At 47.3% G+C, this 24,465-nt stretch overlaps 2 non-coding genes across 2 annotated transcripts; both read left to right on the plus strand.

Moving 5' to 3' along the window:
• The first annotated feature begins 2,796 nt into the window (after positions 1 to 2,796).
• Trnaa-ggc (transfer RNA alanine (anticodon GGC)) lies at positions 2,797 to 2,869 on the plus strand. The gene has a single exon. It is a non-coding gene; the product is annotated as a tRNA-Ala (tRNA).
• A 1,744-nt stretch (positions 2,870 to 4,613) lies between these two features.
• On the plus strand, positions 4,614 to 4,744 carry LOC114101128 (small nucleolar RNA SNORA70). The gene has a single exon (XR_003584237.1). It is a non-coding gene; the product is annotated as a small nucleolar RNA SNORA70 (small nucleolar RNA).
• Positions 4,745 to 24,465: the final 19,721 nt, after the last annotated feature.

The following is a 24,465-nucleotide window of genomic DNA, read 5'->3' on the forward strand; positions in this document are numbered from 1 at the left end:
TCAGGGACCTAGGATTGGTTCCATGACAGAGGCTGAGTTTGAGTTGCACAACAAATGATCTGGGCTGAGGAGACTAGAGAAGTCTCGGGCAGGGAGCCAGGCGACCCAATCACTCATTCCACAAATATGGTGCCTACTGTGCACCAGGTGCTGTTAAAGTGGTGGGGACTCAGCAGGGGACAAAGCAGAGTTCTTGCTTTCCTAGAGTTTCACATTCCAGAGAAGCAAAGTCGTGTTTCCCGCTCGCTCTGCCATCTCTCCAAACAGTCTGCTTTTGGCTTCAATTTTTCATATCACAGTTTATCCTGAAGAAGAAGAAGAAGAAGAAAAAAGAAACATAAAGAACCAGAGAAAGTAGAATAGCTCCCGATAACTTCCATGTTATTTAAGAAGCAGAAACATTTCTTAGATGGATGAATACATTTTCATAGATGTTCATATATTAATGTAGGCAGGCTCACTCTTACTTCCTCCAATTAATTTCTTTAAAAATGTACACTAAAACACACTTTAATGCTATTGTCACATGGAGATACAAAGGTGTCCCTCATCTATCTAAGCATTGGCTTTTAAATCGAGGTGGTTCAAAAATATGGGTCAAGACAGTGTTTGGAGGATGTCGATGACATTTGAAAGGGGCCTGGGGGACCTTCCACTGCTTCCAGTTTCCTCCCAGGAAGTCTGGAGGAATGAGAAGGCAGCACCAGGTAGATGGGTAATCTAGGCCAGGCCGTAAAGCTCAGGGAGCAAGAGCATAAATTTAAATCCTGTACCTGCCAATCACAAATTGTGAGACTGTGGCCAGTTACTGAACTTCTGATGCCTAAGCAACCTCATGCAAATACAACAAACAAACCCTACCTTGTGAGGTGGTTTAGAGAAGGAGTGAAATAATTCAGGCATGACTCAGGGTACACTTCCAATCAATAGTAACTTGCTATCATATCAGGCTGGAGGTAGACCAGAAAGCCAGCACGGGGCAGGGATACTGGGGGGAGATACGGAAACAATGCACCAAGTTCAATATAGTCCAAGCTGTTAACGTTCTCCTTGGCCACCTTTCCAGAATGACACTGGGAAGACAATGGGAGAATTTGTTGGAAGAAAAAAGCAAAGCACTAACCAGATTTTTAAGCAGGGCTGAGTTAGACTAAGGAGGGAAGGACTGCAGCCACAACTAGGGTGGATTCCCTCCAGGGATTAGTGGAATGGAATTTTACAGTAAAACACAAGAGCATCCTTTGAATCTGCAGTGCTTTTAAATATGGTTTAAAGTAGCAATACCCAAAGCTGGTGAAGTCGTAATGAAACTGCTGTTCCTATAGGTTGCTGGTGGCAAATTGGTGTCATCTTTTAGGAAAGTAACTTAGCGGTGTGGATTAGAAGTTGTAAAAACACACAAGCTCTGTTTCACTTGGTTATTCTTCTTTTGGAAGTTCATTCCACAGAAAAAGGAGGACAATGCAGAAGGCTGTTGCTTTTATCACCTACGTTGGAGAAGAAGAACAAAAATCCCAGGAAGCAGCTCTAGCATCCACCTCCCTCAGCCTCTCCGGCTCACAGTCCCGGGGGACCCAGACTTTTGTGGCTTGGGTTCCTCCCAGAGCTGATGGTTCAAGAGCACCTGGTGCAAGCTCCTTAGCTTTTCTGATCTGCTCTTGAAAGTTGTGCAGTGTCATGTTTGGCCGCATTCTTACTAAGATTGGTCCAAATTCAAGGGGAAGATAGACTCCATCCGTCAATAGGAGGAATTAAAGGAATGTTTTAAAAGTGCAGTCATATTTGCATTTCTTCCACATGCAAAATACCCTCACCCTATGGAGACCTTCCACAGGCTCAGGACCTCATCATCTCACTCAGGTCCAATGTAAATGAGAGTCTGATAAAGTATCTGAAGACACAAGGACTCAAGAGGTGGAGAAAGTACCGTGGGCGTTCCTATTCAAAAGAGGCAGGGATGTCTTTAATGCTCAGGAATTTGAAATCTAGCTGAGCACAGGTCAGCGGTTCTTGATTAGGGTCTGGTATTGTCCTTTGGGGATTGCTGTCCCTGGCTCTCAGAAGGACAATGGGCTATCTGGGCTCCTGGTTGTCCTTCTGAATCATCTTTTCTTTCCCCAAATAAATAACCCGCGAGTGCAGCTGAGCAGTTCTCTCATTTTGCTTCTTTCCCACAGAAGGCTGTGGATCCGGAGTCATCTTTTCATTTTGTACTGCCTCAATCTCTTTCAAAGATGCTGTTGCTTCTGCCAATATAATTCTCTTGAAAATTTTGCTCGTTTTTATGAATCTTGTCAGAGTTCCCATTTCATTGGCCAAAGCCATATAGGGTCTCTCCTCCATCTCTACCTCTCCTTAAGGCTGCTGAGGGGCAACATCCTTCAAAGCTTAGAAGGTCTATTATTTAAAAGAAATGACCTGCACAGCATGATCTTAAGGTCTTTAGATGCTGACAGTGGTCTATGCAATACTGCTTTACATCTTTCTACAACCCTAAAAAGGGTTTAAGGTCACCCCTCAGGCTGCGTTGTGCCCCATGGTGGTCCTTTCCGGGAGGATCTCTGCAGTTGACTTGATCTTTTCTCCAAGGTCTTTTCTTACTTCAAGAACCCTTTGCTGGCCAAAAATATCCTCTCAGTCGATTTATACTTCTTTTGAATTTCAATTGAAAATGAGATAGTTTTTTGTTGTTGTTGTTTTAAAGTTTATCTTGTTTATACCTCTCTCTGCCCTCCTTTTCTTACAGGCAGCTAGAAGAAGTTGGGTGGCAATTTAAAAATTTCACTTGGAAGGGCTGGGGATATAGCTCAGTTGGTAGAGCGCTTGCCTGGCATGCACAAGGCCCTGGGTTCAATCCCCAGCATCACCCTCTCCCCCTCCAAAAAAAAAAAAGAAAGAAATTCACCTGGAAATGTTCTTAGATCGTAGAGTTCATCTGGTAGATTTTCTGTCACCATATCACTGCAGGTGACAGCTTTGCTGAACTTTCCACCACCACATAACAAAGATCTCCTTTCTGTTCCTTGCAACATTTCCTTCACTTACTTCAAGGCCTTGCTGGCCTCCTTCTCAAGACCTGTCAGCTTTCAGCCAACCGACCCAAGGCCCCTCCGGCCGTCCAATTTCAAAGCCAATGCCATGTCTTTTAGGTTTGTATTTTAGGAACCCCTTGTTTCCAGTTACCAAATTTCATTTGGATTAGTGTTGCTGTGTGAGAAATTGCCGGGAAACATAGTAGCTTCCAACAATCATTTTATTCTGCTGGTAATTTGGGGCATCAAAAATTTGAAAAGGGCTCTGCTGAGCAGTTCTCATCTGAGGTTACTCATGCAGCTACAGGGGGTGTCAGCGGGACCCGCAAGCTCTGATGAGCTGAGCGGGTGAGATGCACAGGGCGGCTCACCCCGCAGCCGGGAGCTGCTGCTGGCTGTCAGCTGTGATCTGGGCTGTGCTGTCCATCAGTGTCCGCCAGTGGACTCCCCTGCGCAGCCGTCTCAGGACGCTTGGCCTTCTCACACAGTGCTGGTCCCCCCCGGAGAGCTCGCAGAAGCTGCGGATCCTCTCTGAGTCAGTTTTGAAAGTTACTCTGCATCAATTCTGCTGCCTTCTGTTGGTTACAGAGTCACCACCAAGTCACCCCTGGATTCATGAATATGGAGCGTAGACACCTCCTCTCCATGAGGGAAGTGGCAGGTAGATACAGGTATGTGTTTAAATTACCATGCAACCTAGTCCGTTCTCTCTCTAAGGTTCAGGGCAACAAGCAGAGCATAGAACTGCCTGCATACTGGGATGGAGGTGACAGGTAGGAACAGACACGTGGGAAACACTGGACGGAAGTGAGGAAATTTGTAATTATCTTGTGGTTCCAGATGATTTTCTCCACATTTTGTAACAGGAAAGAAAACAGGAAGGAAGACAAGCGAATGGCATTATTTCTTAGTAAGTCTAGGCTTCTGCTCCATTTTTCTCAGTCTGTTTTTACAGTAACCTGGGACTCTCTTTAGACTGGGCTTGGGGCTGAAATGGGGCATTGAGAAGATGACCAGCTGCCCATGGAGGCAGCCCTACCTGTGGGGGGTCCTGTGGGTTGAACTGTGCTTCAAGATTTTGACATGACTTGGAAGACCAGCTCCTTCCCGGCCGGGGAGAAGCCTGTGCTGACTTGCAGCATTGAGACCTCCCAAGTAGGTTCACTCACTCCACCCAAATCCAGTTCTTTTTGCCCCATGAAATGAGCAGGAGAAATGAGTCAAATAATAAACCCGTGTGACATCTATCCCAATAGAATTGCTCACTTTCAGTCCCTCAAGCAACACGAAGTCAAGGTCATCTGTAAGTTAGGGTAACACACCCATTTCACCCTCCACATCTGACATCCAGGGAGCTGTGCTGACCTTCCTTTGCTTAAACAGTAGGACTCAGACCACAAACCAGATGGGAGGCCTGTCGTGGACTGAAGTGCATCCTCCCAAATTCATGTGTTGGAACTTTAACCATCAATGTGACCATAGTTGAAGATAAGGCCTTTATGGAGACCATTAGTGTTAAAGGAAGTCATAGGCTGGCACCCTAATCCAATAGCATTGGTATCATCCATTGTAAGAGGAAAACTGCAACCAGTTAGGCCAGCCAGGCTCCCTTCCTTGTTGGAGTCCAGAGTGTGACCGCTATGAACAGCAGCCTCCTTGACAGTGTGCCAGCCTGTTGGTATGGGTTGCTCTAAGGGGCTTTGGAGACAGCCCTTCCCAGCGGACGTCCACATCTCTGGTCTCATGCTGTTCCCATTCTAGATTCCAGATGGGTGTGAGGTGCCTTTGGGAAGTGGCCAGGTCATCCTGTCCATCTGCACCAAGCTGCAGAACAAAAGCCACATGATTAAGGCCTTAGGCAGAGCCAAATTCAAGTTCCTTGACCACCAGAAGATCTCTATCGCAGAGAAGTGGGAGCTTTACCAAGTTTAATGCAGATGAGTTTGAAGACACAGTGGCTGAGGAATGGCTCGTCTCAGGCAGCTGTGGGGTCATACACATCCCCAGGCAAGGTTCCCTGGACAGTGGTGTCCTCTGTACTCATAAGGGCTTCACTGTACTGCTACCCCTTAACTGCGCCCAGCAAGCGATACTGCCTCCTTTCAAAAAGGAAAAAAGAAAAAAGAAGAAGCGGCACCAGAAATTCTCTCTTTCTCCCCCCTCCCCACCGCCCTGTGCATGCACAGAGGAGAGGCCCTGTGAGAACCCAGAGAGACGGTGATCAGCAGCAAGCTGAAGATGGAGGCTCTGGACTTGCATCCTCCAGAGCTACGAAAAAATGAATCTCTGTTGTGTCAGTCACCCGGTCTCTGATAATTTGTTATGGCAGCCTGAGCAGACTAATCCAAGTCCCTTCGCACCTGCTCCTGGGGTTCTAGTGACATGCCCAGATCATTTATTGAGCATTTCTTGACTTTCTGGCGCAAGATACTCTACATTATTTAAAGCTTTCCTTACCCACGGAACGCAGAACGATGGCTCCCCAAAGATACCACGTCTAAATCCTCCCAACCTGCAAATGTGTTAACTTAATGGTATTCAGCCCAGCACTTATGCCACCATATGAAATTGCCTTCCACGAGTACCAGGAAAAACACTTTTGAAGAGCACACGTTTGTAATTTTACCCAATTTGAAAAACATTGAGGAGAAACTTAATTGAAACCGTAAGAAAATGAAGAACTGTTTCTGAGATGCTTCTTACCCTCTCTGCCCTGCAGAATTAGTGGAAATGATACAAAGTTGCCGTGGGATGGACTGAAGTGGGAGGAAAGGGAACCCCAGTGTGTCTACAGGAAGGGGAAGTGCTAGGCGCTGAGGCAAAGAGAGATGCTGGAGACCTGGTCTCAGAAAGTTGCCCCTGGGGACAGCTTCTCACTCATGGAGATTATTTAGAATGCAAAAGGGCATTTTTGTGGTGCCAGCAAGCTAATCAGGGAACTGGTTTGTTCTCTCAACTGACTGCTAGATTTATTATTTTGATTAGTTAAAAAGTGTCAACAGATACATAAAAATATAGAACATTTTATGAATTTGCATCACCCTTGAGTAAGCTGAGCTCCACAGCTCGGCTTCTCTGCCCCATTCCAATTTCAGCAGATGTGCGGCTGAAGTGAGCACAGTGGGTAGGTTAAAAAGGAAGAAGCCAGAAAGACCCAGCAATGATGAATCCCATGGGAAAAGATCAGCGGGGAAAATGATCATTCTTCCTAATGGAGCTTTATCATATGCCCAAGGAGCATGATGGGAAAAAAACCCAGCAGACCGTGGAAGACCAAGGTCTTGTGAAAACACGGAGCAGTTTGTGGTCATCACACCTGTGTTTGCCCGTCTTTACCAGCCATGTGAGAATATTAGCAGGAAATGTGGTGAGCCAAGAACCCAAGAACCTCTAACCTCTAGTGTCCTCTCTAGCCTTCCTGCTATGGGCTGCTGTTTTGTAGGGAATCCACCCGGCTCTTCAAGCTCAACTTCATGCTTAACTCACAGCTCCATGAGGCTTTGCACCTGGTGGTTGAAGATCTGTAAGAACTTCCCAGAGCCCCTGGAAAAAGTGTTTCGCTTAGTGGTTAATTGCCTGAGTTTTGTTGTGATCATCTGCTGAGGGCCATTGCTAAGTAAGAATGACGCATGGCATGACCCAGGTCATTTGCAGTGTCATTGCATGTAAGGTGACCTTGCTCAAGGACCAGGGCGGATCTGGTTTAGGGCGGATCGGGGGTTTAGGGCGCTCCCGGGGGTTTAGGGCGGTTCTAGGTTTAAGGTGTACCCTGCTGGGAATAGGGCGTATCCTGCTACCTCAGGTGCGCCTGCTCCTTGAGTTCCCGTTGAGTTCTCGTGAGATTCAGAGAGTTTTTGGGATTTTGCCCAGAACGTGATTTGGGCCCAGAACGTGGATTCCCCCAGAACATGTGTAGAGTGCCGGTGTGAGTTCGGGAATAAAGAATTGCTGTTTGAATCTACAAGGCTGTGAGTGGCTCATGATTTTGTGCCCAGCCAGATTGCGGCAATCATCCTGGTACAAGACCTTGCTTTATAGGTTATGTGAGCTTAGTTAAGGTAGTAAACTTTTCTGGGTCTATTTTCTGTCTATAAAATGAGAATAATGATATAACATATTTGTGATAAGTGGAGTTTGAGGATAATCTGGCCTGTAGCTCGTTGACTCTAAGTTTGACTCCTTGGTAGAACATTTGAACCCTTGAAAAGAGACTGATTGAGTCCTTCTTCATCTTAGAACTTATCAGAAGGGCCTTGGCCTAGAATCTAAGGCACAGGGACATCTGGGGCTGATAGAAGCCCCAAAGTGTTCATCAGGGTGCAAGTTGAGAAAATGACCTACAAAGGATGTGAGAATAAGTCTAGGTGTGACATCCTGGTCTCTGATCCCACGTGGAAAACAAAGTAGATGAACCTGGCCATATTTGGGATTAAGTGGACACCAGGATTTTAGACCTGCTGGAGATCAGACTATTGGTGGAAGTGAAGCCACCAGCAGAGGGTCATGATTCATAGAGACACTGCATGACAGCAAGACTCTATGCCTGAGTACTTGAGAGAAGGCACCCACAGGTGTGTGTGTGGGGTATTTTCTGATAACTATGTGTGCAGAGCCATGGATACAGTCCATTCAGTGACCAGCCCAACATCTTCATTTGCTGGACCACACATGTGTCTAAACCCACTGGCGATGGTCACTTTATTAGCCACTACAGGACGTCAAGGACCCATCCAGAGGATGTAACTGGCCCTGGTGCTGAAGCTTACAATTACTTATGGAAGAAAGTAAATCCTACTGCTGGTGATGTGGGAAATCTCCAAAGCCCCTTTATAAAGGAGGGAAGGGGTCATTGGCTGTCCATCATTTTCCCAACCAACCATGGATTCTTTTTGATTGAGTCTGATGGAACTCTCACAATGAATCTTTCTGAATTCTGGGTTTTGCTACTGGGGTTTGTTTAAGAGACCAGATTGGATCAGATTTTCTGGAGGCTTTACTGTTCCAGGAACTGACTTTTTAGTTTCTGGATATTGAGGAAGTTTGTGAGGCTGCAGAGGAGGTCTGGCTGGCTGGTAGTGGGAAGGCCAGCAGTGGGGACAGTCAGTGTGGACTGATCAGTGGTATGGAAATATTCCAGGGTTTGAACAACCAGAGCAGCTGGGTACTGATGCAGGGGAGCCCTGCTGCACACGGCACAGGTGTGCTTACCCCACCCTGCCCTCCTGGTGGGCTGCAGGTTTCCTGAACTTCAGCTGGGAATAGGGCAGGAGGGTAACACTGCTTCAGGCCAGGCTCTGTCCCCTGCCTGGGCAGTTCTTCCCACATACCCTCCCGTCCATGGGCAAGATCTTGGGCTATTGCTCCTTCCCCTTCAAGAATGCAAACTGAGGCAGGTCCACACGCTCTGAATTCCTGCTTTAGGGCTGTGATCTGCCTTTCCTAAAAATAAAAAAAAAATTGACTTATTTTTAGCTTTAGCTCTTCTGCTTCTGGCCTGTATGAATGCTAGTTGATTCGTAGCTGGCAAATTAAACTATTTCCATGACCACAAACACCCATTCAGGGTGCCCACAAACTCAACCCACGGCCTCCTACTCCAAATCAACGAGGCTGACTCAGTTTCCTGCTGACTCACAGCAGCCCTGCTCCGTCAGTCAGCTGCCTCCACAGGCTCCATGTGGCTCCCAGCTGAACCCAAAAGCCCTGGGCATCAGAGTGTCATGGAGAGATGCAGGGAAAGGTTCAGCATGGATCCTAGATCCCCTGCCTTGTCCTCATGGCCTGGGTCTTCTCCAGGGCCCAAAGAGTTCCAGCGTGCACTCTGAATCAGGCTGTGGATGCTTCACCTGCTATTTGAGATTGAACTCAGGAAATCCAGCCAACACAAGGGCCAACTACTTAGAAAAATGGGCTTCCCAACTTAGTAATGGAAGGAGGCAAATCCTATTGCTAGTGACAGGGAGAGTCACTTTAAAGGAGCTCTTTTATAATGGAGAGAAGGGATGATTAGATTGTCCTTGATTTCCCCAGTAAACCACAAATTCCTTCCTGTTGAGGTCAATAAAACTCTCACTACTGATCTTTTTGGGCTTTGAGTTTTGATACTGGAGTTCTTTCAAGAGAACAGAGGGAATCAGATTTTCCTAAAGGAATCTATTCACGTCTTAAAACCAACCTTCTCGTATCCACCCTAGTGAATCTCCTCACGAAATGACAATATTCACTGCTGCTGACGAAAAAGTTGATGATCTTCTAATGAAAAAACTTCCAATTCAGAGGTGATGGAAATGCAAAACACTTTATCTGATGATAATCCTTAATTTTAATAAAATCTGTGGGCTCTGGGAATAGGGCTTACATATGACAAGCAAATGATCTCTCTTGAGGAAACAACGGAGAAATTTCAGATCTATTTGTAATCGAACAAGAGAAATAAAACTTGCCATAACCACAGAACCCTTCTCTTTACTCCCCTGAGATGGCGTTTTTTGAGTACCCCAACGACTGGGCCATGGGCCTAGATTGTGTGGATCAACACTGCTCTGGATGTTGAGTGCTTTGGGGTGAGAGTGGGTTAACCTAGGGCTTTGAACATGGCAGAGGGCCCTCCAGACATGGATGGGCTTGTCCAATCAGTGAAGGCCGGAAGAGAACAAAGACTGACCCCGCTCCCCAGCAGGAGGGACTTCTGCAGGGCCTTTGAGTTGAACTGTAGCGTAGGTTCCCACTGGATGGCCAGTCTGCAGCCCCCTCTGCAGATTTGGGACTTGCCAGCTCCCAAAATCATGTAAGCCAACTCATCAAAATGAATCCTTCTTTCTATATGCACATGCACATCTCATTGGTTCTGTTTTTCCAGATAAACATGATAAATGTGTTCCCCCAATTTGATTCCTTCCTCCCATTCCCTTCTCAACCTGGGCTGAACAGAGGAATTACCTTGGGAACATTAAAAAATACAGATGCCTGGTGCCCTCTTCAGGGTCTGGCTCGATGAGTCTGAGCTGTGGCCTAGGCATCAAGATTTTAAAAGCTTTCCAGATGGTTCTAAAGCACAGTTGAGAAACATGGCTTACAGTTCCTAGTGAAAAGGGTCTGCAGAAGAACTGAGCTAAAACTCTTTTATTCTATTTCCTAATCAACCAATTAGATCTCTCTCTCTCTGCTGCAAATCCCATCATCAGGAGACTCTAGAGCAGGGTCATGATTTCTCAGAGATAAATTTTTTTTCACCAATATAGAATGATAGCTCTTGAGGTCATGTTGTGTGACTTTGCTACTTTATATTTACTCAAATTCCAGTCTTTGAGAAGAAAACCATGCTTTTCAATTTCATTTAGAAGTTCTACGGCGCTTCTCTGAGCTGGCTAGTTAATCTGCATCCATTTTACTCCCAGGGAAACTGGGGCAGAAACAGATCACGCTTTGCACAGAGTATTTTCTAACAGCCATAACTGTCTGAGGAGGTTAAAAAAAATTGCCTTTAAAGAATTTCTTCCCATGGTGGTTTATGAAATCCTGGAACCTTGTCTGCTGCTACATTTGCACATGTGCAAAACGTCATGCACATGAGGTTATCCATTAAAGCTTAGTGCATGGAAGAAAAGGACTGGAAACAACCTAAGTGTCCGTCACTGGGGACAAGTTAAAGAATTATAGTACATCCTAAAATGGCATGCCATGCAGTCATAAAAATGAATGAGGCAGCTCTTCCTCTGTGATATGGGATGATCTGGTAGCACACCAGACCCAGCTTGGACCAGGTCATGAGAACAATGTTAACTTTGCAGTCGGTGACCTTACATGGCCACGGTCAGAGTTTCTTCATGGTAGTCTGTAAATGTTAGAATCAGGGCCCTTCCCAGCCTTTTGGAGCTGGTTGTTAAACACTTACTAGCACACCACTGGAAAGATGCCTGAAGCCCATTGTCAAGGGAATAAAACCAAGTACAGCACAATATTCATAGTATGCTAACAAATTTAGAAATAGGGAAAATTATGTGCACTAAAACCTCTGGGGGCTGGGGGTGTGTCTTGGTAGTAGAGCATTTTCTTGGGGATATGGAATACATGAGGCCCTGAGTTTGATCCCCAGCACGGCATCTATTTTAACGAAAACAACCTCCCAAGACAACATTTCCTCAAATCAGGGATTCCTCAAAATTTAAACAGAATTACCATGTGATCCAGAAATTCCACTCATGGACATACACCCAAGAGAAATGCGAACAAATGACCACAGATGTTCATAGAAGCATTATCATAATAGACAAGGTGAGAAAGTCTCAGGGTCCATCAATGGATGAATGGATGAACAAACACAGCAGACTATTTATTCAGCCATACAAAGGCATGAAGGGATACATGAAATAAGCCAGGCACAGAAAGACAGAGGTCACACGTTTGCACTTATATATGTAAGTTGATTTATCTCAAAGACGTAGAGAATAGAATCGTGGCCACCAAAACCTGGAGCGGGCATGGAGAAGGCAGGGGTGGAGAGAGGCGCTCCCAGGGAACAGGGGTCAGGAGGAGTGACTTCTAATGTTCTGTAGCACAGCAGGATGACTATGGATGACAACCACTAATTGAATATCACGAAAGAGCTAATAGAAAGAATTCAGAATGTCCCTATCACAAAGAAGTGACGTGTGTCTGAAGTGAAAGATACTCCAGTTACCCAGATCTGATCATTACTCATTTGTATACATGTGTTAAAATGTGACACCGTAGTCCATAAAGATTATAATTACTATGTGCCAATTAAAAATACATTAACAAAAAGGAATGAAGCGTCAGCAAAAGTTACAAAGTGGAGGAACCCCTATTCCCTATTGTAAGGCAAATAATAATAATTTTTTAAAAAGTGGAGGAACCCCAAACTGTATGTGAAGTGGAAGGAGTCGGGCACCAAGGGTCGCGTGTTACACGATTCCTTTTGTCTGATATCCACATAGGAAGAAGCCCCCAAACAGACCAAACGGAGCCAACTCACCAGACTGAGAGCAGATTCGTGGCTACCAGTGAAGGGAGGGGGAGGAGTGGGGAGTGTTATTAATGGATAGTCTTTTTTTTTTCTGGGGTGAGGGGGAAGTTTTGAAATTAGAAGGAGGTGGCCGTTGTGCAATATTATGAACAGACAGAATGACACACTTAAAAACGTGGATCGTGTGTTGTGTGAGGGCCAGGACAGCTTGTTGCATTCCTTTCTGTATTTTAAAAATTTTGGAACCATGAGGACAAGAGTGGACATGAAGTCTTGACAGTCACATGCCTTCCCTTTGAAAGCCCAAGGCAAACGGGTAAAGAACAGGATTATAGCAAATCACAATTGATTTGGAACCTAGAAACTAAGAGTCTAGCTTCATTCTCCAACATCAACTCCCAGGAGCTCCTGTTGGTCGGTTCAACTGGTGGCAGTATCTTTCCAAGGGCAGCGGGTCACTGCCATGTGAGGGGAGCATGCTGGATGGAGCTTGGTGGCAGAGTGGGTGAGCAGATCCAGGGCAGGACTGCAAAGCCTTGGGTTAGATGCGTAGTCTTTCTCAACCTAGCTTTCTCCTCTGTGAAATGGGGATGATCAGGCCTTTCTCTGACAGTTGACATGGCAATGGTATAGAGAATTCAGGCAATGTTTGCCTGTGCCCAGTACACAGTAGGCACTCAGCAATGCACATATACTTTTCTGGGAAGGGGATGGTGCTGCAGGATTCTGCCTGCTCAGGCAGGCACCTTAGATGGTTACTTGGGAAAATTGGTTCAATCTACTTTTCTCAACTCATCTGGCACTAGTACGTGGCTCCTGTAAAACAAAACTGTATCACTGAAGAGGAGAGTGAACACCAAAGTAAAAGAATCAGAGTCATAAAGGTCATCAGAAATGTGATTTATGGAGTGCTGACCTTGGGCCTCATAATTGAAATACACCACTTGTAACTCTTGCAACAGCCCTAGAAGCAATATATTCCAATCCTCATTTATGGGGTGCAGAGTTGAGGTCACCTGCTCTTGTTAAGTGGCAGAGCAGGGATTTGAACCCAGGACTGCCTGGCTTCCTGCTCTGTCACACTCCATGTTGGAACGTGGCTTGCAAATGGCCAGAGTCAAGACTACTGCTCTCTGTAGGCTTAGACCAGTGACAGGATCAAGATGAACGTAGGAAGAGGCCCCCAAACAGACTGAGTCTAACCCCCACCTGACAAGCAACCCCCACCCCAACACCTCACCTTCTTGACAGGGAACTCACCACCTCGTCTGACAGTCCGTTCCATTTTTAGACCACTCTAATTACTGGGAAGACTCAGAATGTGCTATTTGCCAGTCAGATTCACCTGCTATTTTCATTACCACTTCATACACCCTGATGAGGCGATCATTAAGGCATGCCCGGCTGAAATCCTGAACTCCATTACCTCCTGGACTTGCGATAAGGCCCTCTCGCCATTGCAGAATGGTCTCTCCAGAACATCAGCAATGCAGACACTCATGAAAGGGACGTTGATTGCGACTTCAAATGAGTCTGGGCTAGGTGATCATTGCTTCCTGGGGAAAGGTTATTCTGGATGGGATGTATTGTCGCTCGGGACAGAGGTATAGCATATATTGCAGAAGTTTAAAATAATCCAAGGCATGTGCATGCAACACAATTGCTTGGTTAATTAAAATGCCTGCAAAAAGCAATGAAAGCTGATTTTTGTGCTTCTTCTTCCTGGCTTTCAGCTTCCCTGGCAGTTTTCTGAGGAGTGAAGGACAGTCAGCTCTAAATGATCCAAAATGAGCTCACGTCGCTAGCTTCTTGCACTGTGGACTTACTGTAAGATCCAGCAACTAATAGTGGAGATTAAAAATGGAAAAGAATAAAAGTGGGGAATCCAAGGTCTCCAGGATGCGTGAGCCCTTCTCATCTGGCTCTTGGTGGGGGAAATGATGTATGTTTAGGTGATTGTGTGAACCGCGGGGCACCAGAGGATGCGGGGTCAGGAGAGTGAGGCGGCTCTCCTGGGGTTTCAGGTGCCAAATAGGATGGAGAAGCTTAACGTTAATGAAGACAACAAAAATCACATAATTAACACACACTGTTAGCACCTCATTAGTCTCCCGGGGCTTCAGTTATGCTAAAAATAATCAACACATTTTGTTTAAATAAAGGTGCTGCTACAGGTGGCCAGAAAGCCTTCCTCGGCCCTGGTGGGACCAGGACAAGCGATTTCAAAGAGGATTTGTCTTCATTCCAAGGAAAGGATTATTAAAAAATATATGAGGGGCTGTGGAGAGGAAATGAGTGTATTATTGAAAGTCTCTCTGGCTCCGAGCTTGACTCCAAATTCTTACCCAACTCTATTTCACAACCCAGATCCCCCCAGTCAGAGTTATCTCCTAAGTATCTCTGCTCTGGGGACACGGGTGGTGGCACAATCAAACTGCAAAATAGACGAGACTCGTCCAGTGCTTTCTGTTCCTGGTGCTTAAAACTCTTCTAATCCTGGGTTGGCCTACGATTGCTGTGACCAGTAGAATTTGATAACAATGTTATAATATTCCTGGATTCATTCATTCTCATTCTCTCTCTCTCTGGAAACTGGGAATTGAATCCAGGGGCACTTTACCACTGAGCTATGCACCCAGCCCTTTTTACTTTTTATTTTGAAACAGGGTCTTGCTAAGTTGCTGAGGCTAGCCTCAAACTTGTGCTCCCCCTGCCTCAGCCTCCTGAGCTCCTGGGATTACAGATGTGAGTCACCATGTCCAGCATATTTCTGGATTTCTGAACCCAGGCACTAAGAATGCTTGGAACCTTTGCCGTCTGGAGCCTCCAGAGAAAAAGTCCGATCTCTTGTTCTGCAGCAATGAGGCAAAGCACGAGGCCCCGTGGAGAAGCCTTGGAGGGTGAGCTCTCACCTGAGAGAAGCCATCTCGGCACCCAGGACCTAGACGTCCAGCCTACAACTGCCACAGGGAAGCCAAGTAAGACCTGGAGAGGGTCTGCCAGTCCATCCCCAGCTAACCCACGGCATCATGAGATAGGATAAACATGGTGGTGGTTTAAGGTCACTGAGTGTGGGGTGGATGTCACAAGGTAATGAGCACTCAGAACACCTCTGCCTCCCCATCAGATGCCCAGTTCACACACCTTTGGACATTTCTTTGGGGCCAAGGTTTCTGTCCCCTCACATTCATACCTCGAAGCCCTGATCCCCAGAGGACAGAATTAGGGGGTGAGGGCTTGGGAAGATAATGGGTTTGGGTGAGGTCACGAGGATGGGCCCCTGTGATGGCATAAGTGTCCTTCCAAGAAGAGGAAGAGAGATCAGAGACCAGACCACAAGAGGACAGGAAGGGGCCCTTGCCAGGTACTGAACTTGCCAAGGCCCTGACCTTGGGCAGCCTGCAGAACTGTGAGAAAGCAACGCGTGTTCACAGTGTGAGCTGTTTTACTTCGGCTGCCTCTGGAGACGCCTCCCGTCTGCACTTCCCAGCTGTCTCTCACACCTTTAGAAAATCACCCCTGTGCCCACAGGGGTCCATGCAAGGTTCTCTTCCCTTTCCTGGAAAAACAAGTGCTCTACTGGAAATTTTGGAGATGAGCGTCGAGATTTTCTTGTCTAAGCCCAAAGAGAAATGTCAAATTGTTTCCTAATTGTTTTCCAGCCACTTGTTTTATCCCTGTGTGAAGACAGAAACACCACCCAACCCCATGAGTTCTCACAACAAAACCATGTGCTCAGGGGCCAGGGCTGGTTAAGGAAGAGACAGAGTCATTGCTTAGCTCTGCTGCGCTGGACATGTCCCTGAGTCGCAGAGAGTCAGTGGTAGATCTGGGAGGGGAATTTTCGAGCACTCCTCCAACCTGAAAATTTTGCTGTTCCCATAAAAAACCAGAACCTCACAAAATGCTTCCATTCTTGGGCTGAAGATTGAAGCTTGCCCCAGACAGACAGATAGATCCAGACAGTAGCCCCCCAGCCCTGATGGAGAGAAAGCAACACAAAGAATATTGAGCATGTGTCAAAGGGATATTTACACGGACTTATGCAGTAGCCTTAGCGGATCAAAGCTAAGGTTCTAGAAGCATTGTTGAGAAGGCTGTCCTTTGATTGAACACACAAAAACTTAGATCAAAGGAATAAGTGGACAGATGAATGGATGACTATGTAGGCAGGGGGAGGGCAACGTGCGTACCAGCTCTGCTACTGGGAAGCAACTTGGGACCCACTGTGGTACCCAAAGAAGTCTATAAGCAGCGCAGGACCAGGATGACGAGCAGTGAGGAAGACCCTGGTAGTAAAATTTTCCTTAGCTACAGCTTGCTGAGACTTGTATCCCCTCCCTAGAGCAGAAATACGCAGGACTTTGTGATTGTCGTGGCTTGTAGTCTAGGTCCTCTTTGTTCCTGCCTGACAGTAAGCAGTTAAACCCCATGGAATGAGCTTGGTTCCCTGACCTCAGGTATTCTTTTGGGGGGTTTGTTTGTTTGTTTTTTGTACCAAGGATTGAACTCAGGGGCACTCAACCACTGAGCCTGACCTATTTTGTGTTTTATTTAGAAACAGGGTCTCACTGAGTTGCTTAGGGCCTCGATTTTGCTGAGGCTGGCTTTGAACTTTCGATCCTCCTGCCTCAGCCTCCAGAGCTGCTGGGATTACAGGCATGCACCACCCCCTCAACTATTCTTATTGCTCTCTTTATAAAATCTGAAATTAGAGAGTGTCCTTAATTCTTGAGAGTAGTAAGGATAAACATTGGAACCAGCGTCGCTACCTGCCTCATCAATACCCCCTCTTCCTCCTAAGGAAGGGAGACTCCGTTTTGTTGGAAGAGCCATACATTCAGCCAAGGACACTTGCTCTGCTGGGCTCCCGCGTGTCCAGGCAGGCACCGTGATGCATTTCTGGCCACGAGACATCAGTTGAAGCTGTCTGGGAACAGGATGCTGCCGCTTCCCCTTTCTTCCTCCTGCCTGAAATGAAGTACCACACCTGGAGGTGTGAACGCCACCCTGCAGCTCTGAGGCCGTCAGCCCGGGGTCAGGAGTCTCCACTCCGCTGCTGATGGAAAGGGAAGGTGGGAGCGCTGCGAGCCCCGCGGGTGTGACGGCGCCCCCCTACCGGCTCTGGACTTTCTGTTTCATGGGACAAATGCCCAAGTGCTTCAGAAACTTTTTATCATATTTTCCATTATTTGCAGCCAAAAGTATTCCTGGCTGAGACTCTTGGGTTGATCCAATTGTAAACAGCAAGCAGTCTGGGTTCTGGAGCCCGGAGTGGGTAAAGGATAAAGCATTCTCTATTGGACGTCACCTTCATGAAGGCCAATTCCTCACGGGGTGAGACAAATTGTGTTAGTTTTGGCTCCTAGTAAAAGAAAACCCTGGCTCGCACTAACTTATATAATCAAATCACAGAGTGGGAAGTCTAGAGGTTAAAATGATGCCAGATCATCGGGACCCAGATTCCTCCATCTCTCTGCCCGGCCATCCTTTGGGACCAGCTTGTACTGATTGATCTACATTAATGGGGAACTTTCCTTGGGACCCCCTGAGTCCTTTGGGGGAGACATAGATACCTGAACAAAGTGGGTATCTGTTAGGAAAGAAAAACAAGGATTAACCACCACATGAAAACAAACAGTGTCTATGGAACGCATCATGTAAACAGCTCACAGAATGTGGAGTGTCCCCAAACACAGAGTGATGGTGACAACATGCCAGCCCAGCACTGGCGTTGGTTGAGACACTTCCTGGCTGCCGTCTGAAAAGTCGCAATGTGGTTTCTTGTCCCTTTAGCTAGAGCTTATGGCTTCCACCTGAATGGTCAGATTCACTCATCGTAGTTGACTGGTCTCATAACAGGAAGCAATTAAAATGTTCCCAGGACCAAACAGTCCTCTTGTGAAAAAAGAATACTTGTAAAAGCAAACGTCGCCTCCCTGTCCTTCCACCTCCTGTGTACCAAAGGGTGGGGCTGGACAAACTCCGACTCTGCACAAACGGAAAGAAAAAGATTCCAAAGTCTGTTTGGAACCACGAGACCAAACTACGGATTCTCACTAGAAAGAGCCCTTTTCTCAGGTGGAGCTACATTCTTGGGAGTGTAAAGAACCAGGTGTTGCTGGAATAGGTGTGGAAACTGAGGATCCATGAGGTGCCGTGGGCTCCTCGGGACAGGACCTCTCCCAGGACACGGACCTGCTCCGGCCTTCTCCCCCGTGGTCTTCAGTGTGCCTGCGCAGACAGCGGTGGGCAGGGTAGATTCCACCTGTCAGATGACAAAACTAGGGCAGATCAGCGTGGCTGGCTGTCTTCTCCCCCCCCCCCCCATGTGGTCCTGGTGGTGCCGAGCCCCCGGCTCAGCCCTGCGTTCCCTTGTCCTTCACACTGTCCTGGCTCAGAGGTGACTCCATGGACCTTCGGTCAGACCCTCAGAAGCTGCAGGGCTGTTAGACCACAGGCTGCTGGGTTTCACTTAGGTGAACCAGCACAACCCCTCTGCGCTGGAGTTGGCATGAGTTGCATTTCTGTCACTTGCAACTGAAGCACAAACAAAAGGCACCAGCGCCCAGAGTCCCAAAGAGCAGAAGCAGACACGGGTGACGAGATAGAGCCATGCATTTCACATTCACACTATCTCCCCATCCCCAACCCCGTAGCGTTGTGTTCTCTAGCCCAATTTATAAAACAAATTATTCCTAAAAAATGGGCAATTAAATTACAAACTGTGGTGGTTGCTATCTACCATGCGCTTTGCTGATTTCCTTACATGTTATTAATTAATAATTAATCTCATTATTTGATTTAATTTCATTCCTTTCCTGTTTTTGCATGTGGGCACAATGAGGCTTGGAGGGGGTAGTGGTGTGTGGGAACTACCACTGTGGTCAGCTGAGGTCTGGAGTGGTGGTCCTGTGAGATTGGGGTCCCCAACGAGGACCTCACTCTGGAGGAGTGCACTCTGCAGGTGGTCTCAGGGATGGTTTAGGTCCTCAACAGGACAAAGTTCACCCCAGTGAATGAGAAGGTTTCTCTTTAATCCAGAATGCTTGCTCATTGGAAGTCTCATCCCAACTCCTTACGACTGAATTTTAAGTATCAATAACATGATACAAAATTCTATTTGGATAACTTTGCCTGCAGAAGATTTGAACTTGAGGTCAGCCTCACACTAACGAGGTTAACTCAACATCTGCCAATCTTCTTATTCTGTAATGTTTACAAGAGGTCACTGCTTTTTAAATTTATTGAGGTCTAACTTACAAGCAACGACATGCATGATCTTTGCCACGTCAACACTCAGTTAAGCGACCCACGTTCAAGATACGGAACAATCCCAGCACCCTGAAGAGACTTCCTTTGCTTCTTTGGAACTAAGGACAACCCCACCCCCACACACTACTTCTCCACCCCATCCCAGGAAGCTATTGTTCTGATTAGATGGCAATAGAGTAGTCTCCTATTCCAGAGCCTCGTATAAATGGAATTATATAGCATGTACTATTTTGTGTCACTTGGAGAAACACTGCTGAGACACATGTATGTTGAAACATGGGCCAGCAGTTGTTCCAACTTAATTCTGCATAGGGTTCCACTGTGTGTAGGTAACATAAATATTTGTCTATTCAGCTGCTGATGGATCTTGGTGAAGTTTCCAGGGGACTCTAATGATCCATCCTCTTAAGCATATGTATCTGTGGACACGACATTTTCATTTCCCAGGAATGAAAGGATCAGATCCTATTTAGGTGGACTGTATTTAACCTCATGAAGAACTTTTGAACAGTTTTCCAATGTGGTTGTAGCATGTCACACGCCCACCAGTCATGCCTGAGAGTTCTGATTACACTACATCCTCACCCATGTTAACATTCCCTGACTATTTTTAGCCAAGGAAAGTTGGCCATTTGAATATCTTCTTGTGTAAAGAGTTGGTAAAATTCTATGGCTCATCTTCAAAACTGGACTGCCTTTCTTCTTATGACTTATGAGTTCTTTATATATTCTGAACACAGGCCCTTGGAAAGATGTAGGTATTAGAAATATTTTGTTCCAGTTGGTGATTTGTCTTTTCAGCTTCTTAAAAGGTATCTATGAAAGAGCAAACATGTTTACTTGTGATGAAGCCCTAATTTTTCTGTTATGGTTTATCTTTTTGTGTTCCACTAAGTCACCGTTGCCTGCTAGAAGTCTTATGCTTTTACTTTTACTCTTAGGCTTGTGCTCCATTTTGAAAAGAGATTTTCCCGTGTTGTAAGATAGAAGCTGAAGGTTATTTTGCTTCCCCGTGGATAGCCAGGTGTTCCAGTAGCATGTATTGAAAAAACTATTCTATGTCCATTAAATTACCTTGATGACTTTATCATAAGTCAATTGACCATATACAGTAGGTAGGATTTTGGGGTTTTTTTTTTTGGGGGGGTACCAGGGATTGAACTCAGGGGCACGCGACCACTGAGCCACCTCCCCAGCCCTATTTTGTATTTTATTTAGAGACAGGGTCTCCCTGAGTTGCTTAGTGCCTCACCTTTGCTGAGGCCGGCGTTGAATCTCCTGCCTCAGCCTCCCAAGCCACTGGGATCACAGGCGTGCACCACTGGGCCAGGCAGTAGGTCAGTTTTGGATCCTCTCCAGGTGCACTGATCCATGTCTGTCATTATGTGGGTACCCCATGAACTTGACTGCCAGAGTGTTTCTGCCTTGGTTTTTGATGGGAATAGACCCATGAGAGATAAACTCCTGCTTTGATCTCACAGTGTGAGCAGAAATTGCTCAGACATGCTGAAGTGCCGTTCCTCGGTCCCCCACCAGGGCTGCCAGCAGCTCACAGCAGATCCCTGCCATAAGGAGATGTCTCAAGACTCAACTGAGGTCCTTCAGGAAGGACTAGGAGTTGTGGATGGCTACGAGGAGGTCAGCTGCTTTATAAGATTGCTCCTAAACTCTGTGACATGAATTCAAGCACCCTGCCAGGACCGCACCACGGAGCCTTCCTACCTTCCCCAAGCTTCTGCCCCGTGGTTGCCTTAGGGGGTGGTGGTGGTTTGGAGCTGTGCTGGTGACTGTGAGGCGTCTTGAGAGAGGCCAGAACCACACTGGATTCGTCTTCTGAATGAGACACATGGCTGACTCCCTGTTTTCCTCCCGGACCTTGAATCTGAGGTTTTTGAGTCCTGTCAGCATTTCAACTTCCTAATTGCTTTTCTAGAACAGAGGCTGAGCCAGAGGACCTCTCTTTTCTTGCATTTCCCTCCAGCCGCCGTCTTCCGTCACCCCAGGAGTGGGGACTGCTGCTTCCCCTCGGGGCCTGCTGCTCTTGGTGGCAGCATGGGTACTGTGCTCTGGCCCCTCCCTGGGGCCTTCTGCCATCCTGTCGGCTAGTCTGCCCACCCTGGGGTGTGGAGGAAAGGGGCCCGGCCCAGCTGGCTTTCAGACTGGGGAGAATACTTCTTCCTCAGGGTGTGTGTGAGGGGCGGCAGGGGAAGGTGAAGAGATGGAACTGGTGGCTTTGAAGTCACCAGCCTGAAGGCTCAAGGTGTTCATGTCCTTCCTTGGCATCTAACAGGAGTGACTCTGGACAAGTCAATCAACCTCTCCAGGTATTATTTTCCACCTGTAAAATAGGAGAGTAACACTGGGAAGTTTCTATGGTCCCTCAAACCTACGTCTCTCCAAGTGGATCAGGAGTCCCTTGATGTAAGGCTGAGATTTCTACCTCTTCATGGTCATGGCGCCCAGCGCAGGGTCTGACACACCACCGCACCAGTTAGGCATGCATTTGGGGGCAAGTAACAGAAGCCCGCTAGCCATGGTACCTGGAGGATTATCCTCTCCTACTGCAAGAAGTCCAGAGCTGGTGTTGGTTAAGTGCTCAGTGGGGATGGCCTTATGTTCTCACTCTCGCCCAGTCATGGTCCCGAGGTCACTGCCACACTGCCAGGCATCTACCCACGCTTCAGGCAAGAGGAGGTAAAAGCTTTTTCCAGAGCCACGTCAGGTCATAGCTCATTGGTTACAACTGGACCACGTGACCACTGTTGGTTGAAAGGGATTCTGGGAAAGCCAGTGTCCATCCTTCGGGCTGCTAGAGTAGGAGGGAGTAAGAAAAGGGGGAGACCAGGGTGCTGGGTGCGGGTATGTTTGTTAAATCAGTGTGATTAAAGTGAGCTGGAATGTTTCTCTTCCCAGTTAGAGTGGACCATGCAATCAGCGGGAGGTAACAAGCACAGGACATGCTTCTCAGTCCCGGCACCTCGGTGCTGCTTTGGGTGGCAGAGCAGGAAGCGGAGCTCGAGGGCTCAGCTGGAGCGAGCTCCCCCGGGCTTTCTTGGGGGACTGTTCTGCACAGCTGTCCTTCAGATCAGAACAAGCTTTTGTGTCCTACCTGGGGTCATCGTGACCACCTTGGAAGGGCAGGGCAACATGTTCATAGTGAAAAGGAAGCTCGCAGAATGCACCGTGGCACCGTGAGCTGTCCCTCTTCCTCCCTGTAAGCAGCACTGTGACCATGAATAAAAGGTGCTTATCCATTGGCAGCAAGCGCCTGGCACACAGAGGCACTTAATGAGCGCTGGATGTTGTTATCCGACTCCTGTTCGTAGAGGTGACGGACGCTTCCCTTCCCGCACACCTTGCCAGTGAGGACCTGCTGTCTCCTATCACCCCGATGTGCTTGGGCACAGCACAGACTGCACCCTGCGGCTCTCTTGATTCCACTCCCACCCCCAGGGGCCCGGGGGTTCTGGGAGGCAAGACACACTCTAGGTTTTCTCAGGCGAGTCTGAAGTGCCCTGGGTGGGCAACAACGTGGCAGGAAGGTGATCTGAAGCCCTCACTGTGGCTTTCAAAAACTCTCTCCTGCTGGTCTCCCCTCTGTTTATCTGTGGAACTTAATTCCATCAGCTTTCCCAGCACAATGGCAGAGCAGCTCTTGGCAACTGGAATTCCTGCAGAAAAGGTACAAAGTTCCAGAGCAGAGGGCGCTGCTGCATGGGTAGGAGAGCACTTTTGAATGTGTCTCTAACTCTGCGGCTCAACAAGGTCCACTGGATTGTCTGCTGCATTACACATTAACAGAGGTGGGAAGCACCAGAGGCCAACGGTTCAGGCTGTCGTTGGGGGGGGGGGGGGGGGCGGCGGTTGCTGAAGTTACAAAAATAACTGCAAAATTTGCACTCACCAGTTACTCTTTCTCACTTTTCTTTCATCTCCTCACTAGTTGATGGTAATAAAATGTAAAGATGAAGAGGCCAAGCTTGGGAATCAGAGTCCTGGGTTTAGATCTTGACTTTCCCAATTTCTAGCACTGCAACTTTGACCCCCTCTTTATTTTTTTTCCCTGAATCTTGTTTCCTTATTTAGACAGTGGACAAATTAATAATCACCCCACAAACTTTAATAAGCATTAAATAAGATTCTATATGAGAAAGTGCTTCATAAAGTGTTCAGTCACAACCAGAAACCCAACCGAAATAACTTAAGCAAAATGAGAATGTGTCGACTCACATAATGAAAACAAAGCTTCAGGTATGGCTAGACCCAGGGGCTCAAACAATGCCACCAAATCCAGATTTCCTTTTCTTTATTTCACTTCCTTCTTCGTTGCCCATATTCTCAGACAGGCTCTCCCTTCATGGTGAGTTGTGGCTACGAAAACTCCAGATTTTTCTCTCTAGTTTCAAGTCCAATGGACGAGAGGATACATCTTCTTTTATGGTCCAAGCAAAAGTGTCATTGCATGGCACTGTCTCTGAGTGGATCGTCCGTGAACCCTGACTGATCACACCCAAGCCATGAACTGACCTCTGCAGCAAGGGGTGAAGTCGGTGTCACCTCCAAGACCAAAACTGCAGCGGTTTCTTAGAAGGACATTGGGGTGCGGCTACCAAAGGGGGAGCGGATGTTGCCAGGGTGAGGGTGAAGGTGAATCTGGGCTTGTCACCCCCCCTAGAGCCTGGGGATGGAGGAGCGCTTTCTTGACACTTAGAAGAAATCACAAAGCGTTTAGCGGGGATAGTGCCACGGAAACAGTGGCGAGGAGCTTATGTAACAACGGTTTCAAGAACTGAATGAAAGTGAAGATAAAAAAAAAAAAACTGGATGAAAGGTTCACAGTGAGAAGCCAGAATGTTGCAGTGTGGGGCGGAGGACGGGTGGCATCTGGAGCTCTGACCCTCGCGAGCGGAGGGCAGCTACATCCGTCCTGCAGAGGTGCTGAGCTCTCCGTGAGCCTGAAGCCGGGACCGCGGGGCAGGGGGCCCTGAGTTCTGGGAAGTCACCGTCTTATCTCCTGGAATGGCTCCTGGACAGAGTCTTTAGTGCTTCTCTCTTTCTGCCAAGCTGGGCTCCCGACTGCTCATCTAAAAACAGGGGTTTAAGAAGTCGCTGCTGCTGGCAGCCGAGCCATCAGCCGGGGCTGGGACCCTGGGGTCGAGATTACTTAGCAAG

Source organism: Marmota flaviventris, chromosome 7 (assembly GCF_047511675.1).
Source record: "Marmota flaviventris isolate mMarFla1 chromosome 7, mMarFla1.hap1, whole genome shotgun sequence".
Classification (NCBI taxonomy): Eukaryota; Metazoa; Chordata; class Mammalia; order Rodentia; family Sciuridae; genus Marmota; species Marmota flaviventris.